Raw genomic sequence first — 17,162 nt, forward strand, 5'->3', positions numbered from 1 at the left:
CACTGATTCCTCTGGGACTCATGTGTGATGCTAGGGAAATCTTTGCATGTTTTTTTTGAGTCAGTTTGTCAGTCCTCTGGACAGTTGGTAAAAAGGCCTTGATGTTCTTGGTAACCTTGGCAATTAATCAACAGTCCTATAGAAAATCTAGTTCTCAACTACATGGTGATACTTCTCTTTGAAGTATCCCCTAGCTCAAGAAGCTTCAATGGATTCCCTTCATCTCCATTATCCCCCATCCATATCTAGCATCTGTCTCTCCTACCCCAGCTTATGCATAAGTATCTCTTTGAATCAATCTTCACTTTTAGCTTTAGGGATCCACAATCCTAGTCTTAGGGATCCACTAATCAAATCAATCCACCAAGCCTCATCTTTTGAGATCCACAATCCTAGTCCTAGAGATCTCCAAAACCCATCTTCCGCCAATCTGACTCTTTGAAATCCTATTGCATCAATTTTATAATCCCCTCATCCTTTTCCCTTCTCCTGGTTTCCTTTTTATAGTGCTTCGCTCCTTCATCCTCCACCTTCCATAAAGTCTTAAGCTTGCTTCCTCTTGTGCCTCTGATTCTCCCTTTATCATTCTCCCGTAGTGAGAGTTTGAGCTAATTCAGCCCCTTCTTGTTGCCAATTTGAGTCTCCTTGCTCATCCCAAATTCTTGATTTTTTTCAAGAAGCCGTCAAGCCTCGCTTTCTCTTCTTGCCGCCTTCTTGAGGGGGCATCTCACAGTCTATTCTCTCCTCTTCTGCTCTAGCCTTGACATCTTATTTTCTTATCTTTGATGCCATGCCACTTGTGGCATCACATCAAAGAGGGGCAAAATGTAGACACCTAAAATCCCTTAGAAAATAAAGCATTTTTATTTTTTGAAAAGTCCCTATGACATCATCACCAAGTAGATAGTAAGTGTTGAGTCATTCAGAGGCTGAGTGACAGCACTAAAGTCGTAGTCAATGTTGAGCATCAAGGACTTCAAGTGTCAAGTAAATAGTTTTGGACATAGTTATTTGTAATGGTACAAACTTCTATGTAAACCATTTTTTAGTTGACTTAAGGATTGTTTTACGATTCTAGATGATAAGGATGAATCTTTAGTGAGAATTCTTATGAGTACATGCAACCAATAAATTGAAGGGATGTTTTAACTAGAAAAATGGGTGAATCACAAAATTTGATTCATACCTAACCATAAGTCACCTAGGTCTTCTTAAGGAGGAAAAACCCTAAACTTTGTATGAGAGCAAAAGGAGAAAAGAGAGAAGTTTTCATGTGAAAATAGAGCATTCATGGTGACTAAAGAGTTGTGACTTGAGATACATTGCAAAATTACTTAGAGGAGAATAGAGGAAAAGAATTAGAGGATAGAAGAGATACATTTGATAAGTAAGGATTAAGTATATTGTTACCTAGCAGTAGAGTGTTAACCATGGGATCATTGTTGATACATTCTAGTAGGTGAATTAGTTAAATCTCTTAATAGAGTAGTCTTAACAGGCTATTGTAAATCCTTTAACAAGGTCCTTACTTCATTGTAAGTTAAAGTCCTTTAATCAAGCACACTTATAATAGGGTTTTGAAATCCTTTAATAGGGTAAGATCTAACAATCTTGTAAGCCTTTAATAGGGCAGACCTTTCAAGGGTAAATCATGTTTCATGATCAAACATTGTAACCTTCGTTGGATACACTTTATTACTATAGTAGAGGAGATTTTTGGGTGTCATCCCCACCCCATTTTTACCTTCTCATTGGAGGGTATCTAGGTAACCATATATCTTGTTTCATATATGTGTTGAATGTTATTTTCTTTCATACTATGGATGAATATGCTTAGCTAGCTATTTTATTTTACATGGAAATTGTGAGATGGATGTGTGGTGAATGTATTTATGGTTAAAGTTTTGAAATATTGATTCACCCCTACCCCACCCTGCCCAACCCCCCCCCCCCCCCCCCCCCCCCTCCCCCAAAGTTTAATTTCCCTGTTGTATTTCCAACAAATTGTATGTTGATTACTCAAATTTTTCATCCCAAATTGATCTACGAAAATACCTTTAAAAGTGTGTAGTACCTTCCATCTCTTATCCTCTCTTCTTAGTTATTCTTTCTTTTCCTTACAACTCAACAAGGTTTGTATCTCTTTCATCTACTCCAGTGTAAGATTATTCAAATCATACATAGGTATTGTAATTACCTTGTAATGCTACACTAAACAAAATCAATAACTAGGAAACCATGAACAAGCATAAAGAACCATAGAATTTTTTTTAATTTAATCATCTATTACAAGAATAAGAACAATGACTGAACACTCTCAATTCATAAATCTCAAAATAGAAGAAGATATCATCCAAATAAATTTCCAAAATGATGTTAACACATAAAGAGTTTAGTACAATATCATTCTTAGATGCCTATGTCCAACATATGGACTCTACAAATATCAAATTCTATTTCAAGAAGTAACTTCAACAATCTTCCTTAGCTTCTAGTTATTCAACTTGAAACACCTAAAATACACACAAAAATGCAACACAACACAAAGAGGGCTTAGTACATACTAAGTTAAAAAGTGTAGTCCACCTACATACATGTTAGAATAAATATATATAAAACCATAATGCAGATATCTAAACCACATAACATAGTGCAATTCTAAAATTAATATGCAAGAAGTAACCATCTTCTTAATAATGCAAAATTAAACTCGCACTAAGAATAACCAATAAATGAATCATATATATACTGAGGTGTCATCACTATGGTGCTAAGATGCTACATCCATACATGAAAATCTCATAGACAACACATAGTAGAATTCTCTATGGTATTCGTGAAATAACGAAATGGAGACTTGCCTTGTTCTCCGTACTTAACCTTACTGGTTTAAGTCATAAGTAAGGCCAATTATCTTTTGTATGTAATTAACCCACCCAATTCATCTTAAAATTATCACTAAATTAATTGACTAAATAGGATAATTTGATATTCAATCACCTCGATATACATTCATTACAGCTATCCTTAAAATACACATCAAACAAATATTCTAAGAATGCACATGCAACGAATAACAGTCAATTTTCACATGATATTACATTCTTCATCTTTTAAAAATCTCATCTTCTATTGCTAGATTTTAAAGTAAACTTAGGTTATTTTAACAACAGAAATAAATATTACAATATTACAATCTCGTAAATATAACTAAGCTGTTACGTCAGTTTTAATGATATTTACCAGTCGTAGTACTATACTACTTATTCCTACTATTGTAATAAATTAAACTTATCCTTCGAAATGGCCAAGATAATAAAACAATGCACATATGATATTCTCGCTTTGAATGACATATCATCAAACACATATATCATAAATCTATCTTTTCCATTGAACACAATTTCCAATTCAATATTGGATAGAAAACATCATTAGAATAATAGATTCCAATTCACACACATATAATTTTCATCATAATATAAATACTATTGGTATATCTAAAATGCTTCAAAACAAATAAAATAAAATAATCTCTAACAATTCCCAACAACGTACAGTTAACTAAATTTTTCGAGCTCTGTTGTTGTTTTAAAACAAAAAGAACATAATCGATGATACTGAGTGTTCATACAAACTCATTTCCAAATTGCCAAATTGCAAGTTCTGACCCATGGACAACATATTTACTATTTAGAATCTCTAATATACTAACAAAGAAGATGCAACACAAAATAACCTAATACCAGTTTACGCAACCTAATGTAACTTTTATAAAGGAATTTGAATCATACAACAATGTTCAGATAGTGTATTGGCTATTATACATGGAATTTTTTCAAACATTTCAATAACCATAAAAGATGCTATGATAATAACATGTTAATTCAACATTGTTTTGGTTTCATACTAACTATTCGACAAAATGCCTTTGCCCTCGACTACGGTCATGAGCCCATAATTTAAAGAAAACTCATGACTGAGGTCGAATCTCTCACCTATTTGCTGCAGATAACCAAGTGAGCTTTGAGATATAGGTTCTCACAGAGCTCGTCTCTTTGGGAGCCCAAAAAAATATTTGTTATTTCACAACAGCCAGCAAGCTAACTGCCGCAACCATGTGTTTCTCACAGGCTTAACTCAGTGTAAAACACATGTTTGGGGCAAAGTCCAATTAAATATACATATAGCAACACCCAAAACAATATCTCCATAACCCCCATTCAAAGGTGGATATATACAGGGCTAAGCATTGCACACAGTGCCATGCTCTGCATATACCCATCCTTGAGCGTAAAATTCACATCAAGAAAAATTGATAACCATTTGCAACATGCTAATTGATATCAAAATGAAATTGTAAACAGAGAGAGAGTAGGGTAAGAAATTTCCCCTACGTGAATACTGAAGATGGAAAATGCTCTGCAATTCAACTTGATGCCAAAGCCCCAAAAGCTGAGTCAAATCTGGTAACAATCTTCACACAACATACACATATAACTCGCAAATGACTTCACAATGGAGTGAAGTACAAGAACCAATAACAACAACAGACAAATTTTGATGAGTAACTCCATCGAGCTTAACCAAATATGCAAGTTTCCCTTCCAACCAACACCATTCATTATGTCGATACCTCAACAACAAGATCACAGATGTTAAGCCAAACAGAGCAATGGGGCCAAGTTTCTAGCCCAAATTCTACAAAAAACCCAACTCGCTACAAGAAATGGCCAACCAAATCTTAAGTGCCATAACTCCTCATAACAAGCATTCAATACACATCAAGTATCACAGAGCCATGTATTCGGCAGTGTCAAAACCACCACCATGAATTTGTCTTTCAACACAATAAATATGTTTCCTCTTTCATGGCATTCGATACCTGTTTAGGGTTACATGATACTTAAGAGGTAATTAAACCCTTTTAAAATAGAAAATATTTATGCCCATCTCAACTTAGGTTATTTAGCCCTTTTAATAACAAGTAGATATATATGCAATGCAAAGTGCAGTTTCTTTTAAATAACAAGTTAATATGAATCATGTAAACAAAACCATCTTAAGGTTATAAGTATTTAGAAAAATCTAATCCCTTTACAGCATATGCCTATAAGCTATACTGAAAACAAATCCAATGAACTAATTCAATCCCTTCTCAGTCACATGTATGTAAATAGAATGAAAAATTCTAAATATATACTACATATTAACATTCAAATTAAACATACAATATATTTACTTTCTTTCCAAAGAAGTAAAACACAGAATGTAGTTTACAATGAGTTAAAACATAATAAACATAATCGATACCCTATCAACATGCAATCATTAATATGCCAGTTTCAAATCATAAAATCCTAAATCACATTTACTGCTAATAAAATAGTTCTAAACAGAAAATATGTTCAACATAAGTCTCATGTTTTAAGGATAGTAATATAACCAATTTCTTCAAAAATACAAACACAACAACTGAAAGGAACTTATAACAACAAGGTCCTAATTTGCAAAAAAACCCGAAGTAGTGGTCAGGCATGACATACCTCATCAAGGCTCACTAAATCATCATCTTCCTCACCTTTATGAGTCACATCTCGAGATTGTGAAGGTATATCACTTGGGTGTGATAATTACAATTGTTTCTGAAGGTATATCACTTGGGTGTGATAATTACAATTGTTTCCCCTTTTCACTGCATCTCGATCTTGGTTGTTGCACTTGTGTAAAAATCACTTGTTGCATACGTGACACATTTGTAGGTACTACAACCTTGGCACTCGATAACTAAATAAGAGCTTGAGTAACCTTACTAAGCAACATTTGACTTCTTTGTCAAAACATGCATACAAGTTAATGGTGTATATATAATTAAAGCCTTACTAAGTTGCTCGGCACTTGTATCCTCTATAACTAATGTAACATTAACATCATTAGTCTTCTTATTTTCAAGCTTTGGATATTCAAATATCTATAACAAAATTGAGTTAGTATAGATTTTTCTTGAATCATTCATTAAGCCTTGAATTTCCTCTTTAGTTAGTATATTTGGATTAGGTGGAGGGGTATTGTGATAATTTCTTTTGTTCACACTGACTAACAAGTTGTTGAATCTCCTTGATTAGCTTGGCCACTTCTTAATTGTATTCATCTTCAAATTCTATGGCATCTTGGCCTTCCCTCACTTACATAGATGGAGTAAGCAACCCAAGTTCTTCTTTCCATTTCCCAATGTTGTCTTACTCAACTTCATGAGCTTTATTTTTCAAAATCTTATATGTCCTATCTCTTGGCATAAACTTCTTCACAAAATATTTGAGGGCTATAGACAAATGGATAATGCCAATTGCCACTTTACATCCACTCTTTTGTACAATCCCACTAGAAATTTAGTTCCCAATTCTAGGGGTATTTTCCTAAACTTGATCATCATGTCAATCATGGCACCTTCAAGCTTAACTTGATCATCATTGTTCAAAGAATCATACTAAATATCTTTGAATCCCATAATGCTTTCAAATTCTATCAATTTTTCACATACCTGATCCATAGTCATTGGATGGAGTCCCTTAACTATTTTTGGTTTTATGGGTTCATTTGACTCGGTCTTTTCATCATCTTCCTCCTCCTCTTGTCTTATGATCAGTTTTCTCCTAAACTTTCCTTGTATTTCAGCTAGTTTTCTCTTCTTATATAGACTTCTTTTTAATTTCTCGACAGGGAGTTGTGTTGTCCTTTTCTTGGTGATGATTACCTTGCCCTTTGGTCTCTAAGGTGTAACCATTTCTTGCATGTCCTTCTTTAAGTCAGGCTTCACCTTTGGTTCAATCACAACAACCATTTTCTATTTGGTGGCCTTTAGCTTCATAACAACAAGGCTTTTTCCTTAGCCTTCCTCAATCTCTATAGGTTATCCTAACCCTTCTCCTTGCTCCTTATTTCCAACCTTGACAACCTTTCTCTTTCTTTGCTTCCCTACTTTGGGTCTGACAAATTCAGCATTCATCTCGATAATTATATTTTCATATGTGCCAAATAGCTCAGCACTTGCATATATATCTTTTCCCAAAAGTATAGTAATTGCAAAAGTTACCTCATGTACATTTACTTCATAGGGCAGCTGCCTTAGCCATGCTACCCATGGCAACATTGATTATGCATATACAAAATCTATATACACAATGAAACATATTCATCATAGTATTTGTCTACAACTAACTTGGGAATTCTCATCCTATTCCTCATTTTTGCTATAAATTCTTCAAAGTAGTTGTCAATTATTGCTTCAAAATTTTCTCCTAATCTACTAATTAGATCACTGATCTCCTCCATAGTAGTTCTATTCCTATCCCACACCACTATCCCAATGGTAGGAAAATATTTTTGTACATAGAAAAATATACAAACTAACAAGGATCCAAACTTACAATAGGTATTCTTTTCTTTCACCATTGCTTCTAAGTTCTTTGTAAGTTGGTGAAGTTATAACTTGGCAAGATCATATGAATGATCCTTCTTCACAATTTATATCTTGAATCCACTACTACATAGGGTACATTGCTCAACCTACTTGATAGATATAAAAAATTGCTATCACATGAATAAAAAATTCAATTAATGGGTCCTCTGTTCCATTAATTAGCATACCATGACCATCCTTCTTTGCCTTGGTTAAAATTTGAATTTCAATCTTCATTTTTCTTCGGATACTCTTTTGTTGATCCACGGTAGGGTACCCAATTACCCTATGAATGATAGCCTTCTTTATCTTGATTGGCCACCTTCTAACCAAATTTTCATATCATGAATTCAGATGAGAACAATCTTTATCCATTTGACTTTAAAAACCTTTAAAAATCCTAGGGCATGGGTAAGTCCTTTCTTGGCAATGATCTTGAATTCATCCTTTAGGATTCCATTCATGCATAGCTTGTCATAGGCTTCTCTAATCTCAAAATCTTTGATTTCTCCTATCTTACATTGATAACATGATCTTATGTCTTGAATAGTCAAGACTCTAGGTGGAATTGATGATAAATCTCCAATATCACCAACAATGTTTTCGATGTTCACCTAATTTCTAAAGTTTGGTGGAGCACTTTGATCATTCCTTATGATTTGTGCACTGTTGTCCTTCAACATTCTTCTTGATGTCATTTCAAACTAGGATTTGAAAAAAAATTTCAAAAATATCTTCACTGAACATTTAACTCAGTACTAAGAGTAGTACTTACTTTGTTTCACAAATTTGTTGATAATTTGTTGTGATTCTTTTTCTCTGGTCACTAAAATCACTTTTTATTGCCATGAAATCAACTTGTAGGCTCTTTGATCACTTTTTGAATAAAAAAGAATGTTCAAATTTGATAAATAACTTCAAAATTTTGTTGTAGGTGTCCAATTAATGTCTTCATACTTGGTTGGTATATGATAGCAAGCTCAGTCTCCATTAGACTCTTTTAAGATCACTCACTTAGCCATAACTAGTTCATTCAGTTAGTATGTTATCTTCCTTGATTACTCAATCTATACTGCAAAGCTTAATACTTTATGATTTTCTATTTCTAATAGTTCTTAATGGGTCTTTTCTCATGTACATATGAACTTTTAGCACTTTTTGTGATAGGAATAATATTAACTATATAGTTCCTACATACCTTATTTCTTTAGTGAGACGTGGTGTGATCACCTAACCCATCATATTGGATGATCACAATTTCATTTGTCCTACTGCTTCTAGCTCTCACTATCTCTATCCATGTTTCCTTTCCTTCAGGTTTGTCACTTCTATTACTCGGTGTTGGTGTTGGTGTTTTGGTTTTGCAGTTTCCAATGATGTGTCGAACTTTGAGACAACTGAAACATACTATTTATCCATTTAGTCATTTCTTGTAATTTCCTCTTAAATGTGTTTTGATATAATTCTTTGGAATGTGTCCATATTTCTACAATAGTGACAATTGTACCATGTATTATAATCCCCATTATAGGAATTTCCTTTCCTTGTTGTATGATTTTGTTTCTCAAGCAACTAGTTTGACTTTTTGTTGAATATGCATTCATGAGCACTATGTCCATACTTTTGATAATTATAGAAATGACTCTATGATTTAGATACCTTTTTGGTTAAGTTATTGTTCTTTGGTCTATAGTCATGTGGTTGATGTCCTTCTTTCTTGCAATTAAAACAATTACCACTTGGTTTAGGTTTAGGAATTTTCTTACCATTTTTGCTTCTACAAATATTGGTTGTGTCCAATTTTTCCATAGTAGTGACATGTACGTTTGCCTTTGGATTTTTCATTTATTTGTTCTCCACCTTTGGATGATTCTCCTTCTTCAGTAGATGAAGAGTGCTTTTTGTATCCAATTCTAGAGGTGTCTTTTGTTCTAGGTGACTTCAGCATTTCTTCAAAATGTTTGATTATTTCATTTAGTTTATTCATTCTCTCCGTGAGTTCCTTTTCATGCCTTAACTCAATTTCAATTGCTCATTTTGTAGCCTTATATTCCTAATCTCCAAATCCTTTCTATTTGCTTCCTAATATGCAACTACCATTTGATTTATCATATCCAACTAATTATTAGTAAGCTTTTATACTTCAAATGATCTCTCTTCAAGTCTCCTATCCATCTATCTTTTTTCTTCTTCAACCATGAGCTTGTCTTCCATTGATTTCTTCTTCTTTTTATTGCTTCACAAAGTGTAACTGATCAAGTTTCTTGTTCATATTGAGATATTTTGCTTCTTTTACTAGGGCGCTATTCTTCTCTATAAATTATATCAATGCTTCATGATTGTTACCATTCTTTCCACTATCAAATAGTCATTTTGTTTCAAATTCTTTGTATTGAGTGTCATTTAGCTGAATGGCTATCTCTTTTCTTATTTTTAGGGTTCTCTTTATCTCCTCTTTTGTTGCTTCTAATATGATCTAGATTTCAATCATTTCAATTTTTTAATGATTTCCCCATCTTATACACTTCCATCTCTATGATATGATCCTTTCAAGTTTTTAGGCTTCGTGATAAGAGAACTAAGCTCTTATACCAATTGTTGGAATGAGTATATGGGAAACAAGATACTGAGAGGGGGTGAATTAGGATCTTAAACTTTTAACTTCAAAACCAATTACATAGATCCATACCTAATTCATCTCATATAATAGATCTACCATTAAATAAATGAAATACATCACATCCATAAATATTTCAACACATAACACAATAATTTGGTAACCCGGAAACAAATCAAGATAAAGGTAAAATTGGGGTGGGGATGAAACCCACAAATCTTCATTGTTGCCACAATAAAGTCAACCTATTAGGGTTACAATATTTGATTATAAGATATGATCTACCCTATGAGGGGCCTACCCTATTAAAAGTTTAAGAGATTTTTAGGTCTCACCTTGTTAAAAGATTTCACGCTCATAGTGAAGTAAGGACTCTGTTAGAAGGTTTACATAGGCCTATTAATACCACTCTATTAAGATATTTAACCTATCTCAATTAATAATAATTAATTCAGTGCTCGAACCTCAATTTTATCTACAAGATAATCTTGGGTCTCATCCTTGCTATATCCCTAATTTGATCTCCTAATATGATAACTCTATTCAATCCTTCACTACTTTAATTGCTCTCAATTTGATCTATCTTTGAAACTTCATCTTCATTCCTTCACATGTGCATACACTCATCTCCATACACAAATAAGGATACTTCTCCTTTTGTCCACACACAATTATAGGCTTAGAATCCTCCTTAAATAGATGTTTTGTGAAGGTTCTAGAGCTTGATCTACAACTTACAATTCACCACCTTTTGTCATTTCTATCCCAGTTTATAATTGGTTGAATTGCATACCTTGGGATCATTACCTTTTTAAATGACGTGTGATCATCTTCTTAGTTGACTCTACAAATATTAAATGTTATGAAAAAGTTGGCCAAAATTATCTGCATATGTGTTTGTGTCATTACAAACTTGTATGTCAAAACTAAACTACTTGGCACTCAAATGTTCTAATGCTCAATCATTTATAAACCTTCATGTTGTGACTCAGCTTTTATATACCAATTTTCATGACACTTGATAACTTGCCAATATGCTTGGTCACTACTATATTGCTCAGCATGTACATTTTCTTGGTCGCTACTAAATACTCGGTAATCACTATCCTACTCGATATAAGATTTGTATGCTCAACCTTTACTAGATAATGCAATTGTAGTGATGACTTATAATCTTGCCTAGTAAATGACTAAGTTTGTGGACACTAATAGACAACATAGGCTTAGAGATCAACAATTCCATAGAATGCAACAATGTAGAATATGGGGAAAATGAATAAGTTGAGAAGGCTTTAGAAATTTTCAAGCAAATACTAGCATCATTTTTTACTATACATGAATAGAGGCTTGGAACAAGGTGTTTACATCCATTAAAGAATAATTGTAACCCATTTTTTTTAGAAATTATAATTGGAAATACTCTAACAAACATTCATGTAACATATGAAATTATGGATGTATAGAAAATATAAAATCATAGAAAAAAAAGCTAAATTATTTCACAAAATTCTTCAAGTAGATTTCATCACATGAAATGTAATGATTTCATGATATGTACAAAATTGGCTTTGCAAGGAAGCTGTCAAAAAAGTTAATTGATGATGCATTGTGGAACATGTCTTAACATTGTAACCTTTGTTATTGTTCTAGGTGCATGTAACAAGACTAGCCTAGTAATGGATGAGGGTTGTGAATACTTGAACCACATTATTAAGCTTGTTTCATTACACCCACAAGTGAGTATTATTACATGGGAATGTTGATCTTCGTGCTTGTGCTGGCTGTAATACCCCTCCTTTTCTACCATTTTAGACTTGGTTGTTGAAGTTCTTATGACTCTTCTATTTATGTGTTAGCCCTTAATTGATATTTAAAATGCAATACTCTGATACGTTGAGTAATTGATTACATCATGTTGTAACAATTTCCTCCTAGTAATGATGATGCTTGAATTTCTCTTAATTAGTTAATGAAATTACTTTTATGATGATGTCATATGGTGTGTCTAAGAAAGATGTTTATTATATCCTCATGATGATGAGATGTTAATGTTACAATATGATGTTATTTATATTTAAGATTTATTATTATACTTACCCCATACTTGCATGTGTATAGTGTGTGTGTGTGTGTGTCTATTTTACATTTATGTTTGACGTGCTTCATATGGTTGAGGGAGGAACTCGTAGTCACTTGCTAGTCAAGATATACATGGTGTACCACTCCCTGCCATTGCATGTTTAGCTTAGCTATATATACACATGTACATGCTCGTCTTTTATATAGGTTTGTAGGTATCGAGCATCGACTTCACTAAATTGCTAGGATGAGCATGCCCTATCACAATAACTCAATGGTAAGAATGGGGAGATAATGTTCAGGTCCAATCCCAACCATAGCCTAATTACTTGTCATGAGAAGGAGGACATGTATCTGACTTTCCATCCATTTTAAACCCATGAGTTTATCTTTGTCTGTGTTATTTAATTTTGAGTTTTGGTCAATTTTGGTAATGTTTATTTTACGTGGATTTGACTATGTCATTTATTTGGTAAATGATTTAAGTATAATATTTGGGTTACTCATATAGTATTGAGAGTTATTAATTATTATTTGATTAAAAATAAAATATTAAAATATGAGAATATTTAATTACTTGAAAACTAATTAAATATGTGGTTTAATTTAAAAGACTTAATTTAGAAGTCTAAATTTAGGAAATTAGTTAAAGAGAAATTAGAATGTGATGATATTTAATTAGTTAGAAATTAAATAAATATGTGTTTTATTTTAAAAGATTTAATTTAAAAGTCTCATTTAAGAAGTTGGATAAAAAGAGAGTTAAATAATATTAAAAGATTAAAGATTTAATATTAATTTATTATAATTATTTAATTAATAATAATTAAATTAGAGTTGCATTGAAATAATGACCTTTAAATATTATTACTAATTTAAATAATAAACTACGCTTTAAATAGTGCTTTCACTAATTAATAAAGGGGAGGCAAAGAAAATATAAAATAATATTTTAATTAAAATGTTCTTTAAGTGTGCATGAAAGGATTAAATAATTAAAGTTTATTTTAAGGAGAGACATTTGCATGTTTGAAAATCACAAACCCTAGTGAGGGTTATGGTTCTTTATTAAGGAGTTGGTAGTTCATTTGAGGGAAACACAAGTTTTGGGAGCAAAATTTGGAATTGGATCAAAGAATTGTTGAAAGTTTTAGAGGGTTTGGATTTGCATGTGTTCATAGATTGTCTTAGATTTTGTTGTGATTTTGACAGTTGGGTTTAAAAACCCATTGTAGAATTTTATTGAAAGATTTGTCTACTTCGTGTCTTCCAATGTGCTTGCATAGTGCTTATTAATTTATTGTATTGATTTTTGGATAAAGAATTTTGTTGTAGATTTTGAAAAGGAAAACTTATTAACAAATAAAAGTTGACTACAAAAAAATTGTAGAGAATTGTTATGATTGTATTGTAGGAAAAATTCAATTATAGAAAATTGAGAAAACAAGAAATTAAATGGTTTGATTTTCAATTTTAAATCCATCATTAGAACAATGTGATTATCATAAATTTTTTAAATATAGATAAATATTCTTCTTATATCTAAAATCATTTGGATGCAAAATTTATTGGAAAAGAGAAAAAGATTAATTGAGAGAAAAACATGTAATAATTAAACTTATTCATGCATGTGGAAACAAATATACTAAAGACAGAAAATTAAGTGTATTATGGTTGCATGATTTGAGAGATCAACAGAATGCAAAAATAGTGATCGCATGTTTATTTTTATTTTATAAAAAATTAATTTAATTTTCGGATTTATTTATTTACAAAAAAAAATTTCTTTTTAATAATTATTAATTTCAAAAATTTAAATTTAAAAAAGAAAAAATTAAAAAACATTAATTATTATGTATTAATTTTAGAAATTAAATATATAACTTATTCATTTAGTTATAAATGAATGTTAGTAGAAGTGATTCTTTAAATCTAGTTAAACTCTTAGTTGCATATAAATGATTTTATTTTTATTTTTTTGGATCGGTAAGAGGTTGAAGCCAAAATTAAAAACCTCTTCGATAAGAGGCTCACAATTTACCATTGTGTTGTAGGCTATTGCCTAATTTTATATTTATTAATGCAACTGAGAAGTTAATGAATAAACATTTTTAATATATAATATATTTTGAAAGAAGTTGTGGTGGAGATCACTTTGTAATCATCTAGTTATTAACTATTTAACTTTATGAGAGAAACTATAAATAATTAAATTACATTTATAATTTTATCTCTAGTTGCATTATAAAATAAAGGAGAAGTAAATATTAAGATTAGATTTATATAGAAGTCAAATTAATATTTTAGAAATGAAATTAATATTAATACTTAATCTAATAATATAAATTTATGTTATTAATTAAATCATATATGATTTAAGATTATTTAAATTATTAACATGATAATAATGCATGATATTTAATATGCACAAAGAGATTTGACATTTAAATACGTATTGATTTAAATAAGTATATTAGCATAACAATTTATATTAACATGTATATTCTTACTTTATTTCTAAGCACATCTTTATGACCCAAAATAAATAATAGGAAATGATGGAATTAAATCATATGGCTGAAAATTATGTGTTTTATTATATTCTATTTATGGTCTTGTGATATTTATTTTTCATGATGGTTTTATTTGTGGGTTGTTTAGTTGGCCAAGTTAGGATGTGCACTAGAAGCTTTTTTAAGATTTCTTTTTATGATTATCTAACTTGAGGTCATGATGTACTTTATGATTTGAATTGAGATTTATGTTTTATGAGCTTTATGCTATTGAGCATTTATGAGAACTTGGGTTTTGAGAACTAATGTTTTTTTTGAGTTGCCTATTAAGGAACCATATTCGATTAGTATTACTTTTGTGGTATGGGACACAATTGTGGTTTATGATTTTTTGAGAAGGTGGTCTATGTGCATGTCTATGGGAGTGGATTGCAATGGGGGTCGAGGCCCAAAGAGGCTGCCAAAGTAACTCATTGTAAGTTGTGTAACAACTGACAACATAGTAATTTATTGCCCAACTCTTAGTTCATATCTTTTGCTCTAGGGTTCTAAGTCAAGTCAAGTGTCAAAGTCTTCAGTTTGTGTCTAGATTTCCTATAGGATGGTCTTTCTTTCTCATCATTTCTTTGAGTTAACCTAATGTGAAAATCATATTAGCAATGCATTAGTCCAAAGCTGGAGTGTTTGTTATGCATTATCCTAATGAGATGAAGGTTTTGATATTTTGCTAATTCATATTTTTATGTTCTTAATCATGTCAAAGACAAAGATTCATGCTATGAAATAGTTCTTCATGAAAGCATTTCTAAATCTTTGAGAGTTTCTAACTTCATGGTCAAAGGCTTATATCTAAAAGAAGGATACATCTAAAGAGATCACAAACATATACAAAGAAAATGTAGTAGAGAACATGGAAGACTGAGGCTAAAAGATTGATATGAAAATCATGAGAACAAGCTAGAAGCAAGATCAATTGAATTCAATACAGAGTAAATGCTCAAAAATATAGAAATGGTGAAGGAATCAAGTCAAAGGTGGTATGAATATTTTTGAAATGAAAGCAATGGTTAATTTTTAATTTGTGCATATGCGTTGCAGAGTTGAAAAGTCAATTGAACAAAAGAATGTGTGCTATTGGCCAATTGAAAAGTCAAAATGTTTATCTATCAAATTAAGTCCCATTCAAATATTAAATGAAAGTTGAATTCCTTTAATTGTTAAATCTTATAAGATCCACGATCATTGTTGTGTCATTATTAAAAGTTGTTTGATCATTATTTGTAGTAGTAGAATGACACATGCCTTGTGGGCCATCACATTTCATAAACCGTAGTCAAAATCTAGTCACAAGGTTTCATGAAGAAAGGAAGGTCAACATCAAATTCTTCGGGCAATGAAAAAGTGTCAACTATTCATCACAGTGTGTATAGCTAGAAAATGGACCCACAGTGTAGAACAACATAAAGGGTTAAGACCTTTTTCATCACCATCATATTAAAGAAGATCTACGAAGGTCATTATGTCATCATAAAAAGATGCTTATTTGATACTCTATGTGACAAAGTGATGTGAAAGCATGTGTCTTGATGGGCCCATTGCATTCTACCATTGTCAGACTTCCCAAACAATGAATTATTGCCATCTATCTACCACGACATCCCTAGTTGGAAAGTGGACCCACACCATGAAACAAAGAGACTTAACATCATTTTATTACAATCGCTATATCAGAAAAAGATCTACATTTCTCACCATCTCACTATGTAAAGTTGTAAGGAAAATAATCATAGCGACAAAATGATGGAAAGACATGTATACACTCAGGGACCTATGGAGGAAGTTATAAAGGAAGGTCATAACATTTTAATCATGATTGTTAATTTAAGATTGATGGCCAGAATTTGAAAATGCAGTGACCATTGGAATATGAAATGCATTGGTTTGGCGTGAAACAAAAAAAGGTGAAGAATAAATTATTTTCTACAAGATTTTCTAAGATCACATGAAGTTGAATAGTCATTGTGTGTATTTGAAAACACCATGGATTCACAATCATCAATACAGGAGATAACACATGCTCATATCACGATGCAGATTGGATAATTTCATATTTATTCTCATTTTCTTTTCTATTATATGATTGTTGCTCTTCCAGAATTAAGAAAGGATAACAACAAACTATAAATGTAACCTCATTTGACAATACAAAGGTCAACAAACTTGATGGTGAATTGGTCTATAATTCTATTTACCCTATTTTCTTGTCATGTTTTGTTACCCATTCTTAGATTATCTCTGCTTTAAGAGTTGAAGGACAATTATATGTGATCTTATGATAATTAGGTGGATTTCATTTCATGTTGATATTTGTAGTAGCAGTGATTCCATTTACTTTCTTCGGATATGATTCAACTTCCTCTCTTATTTATTTCATATCATATTGGATTGTTTCATTGGGAATTGAAGAATAGATGTGTATGAATCCATTGGTAAC

Source organism: Cupressus sempervirens, chromosome 1, assembly GCF_028749045.1.
Source record: "Cupressus sempervirens isolate cs-2001-9-10 chromosome 1, ASM2874904v1, whole genome shotgun sequence".
Classification (NCBI taxonomy): domain Eukaryota; kingdom Viridiplantae; phylum Streptophyta; class Pinopsida; order Cupressales; family Cupressaceae; genus Cupressus; species Cupressus sempervirens.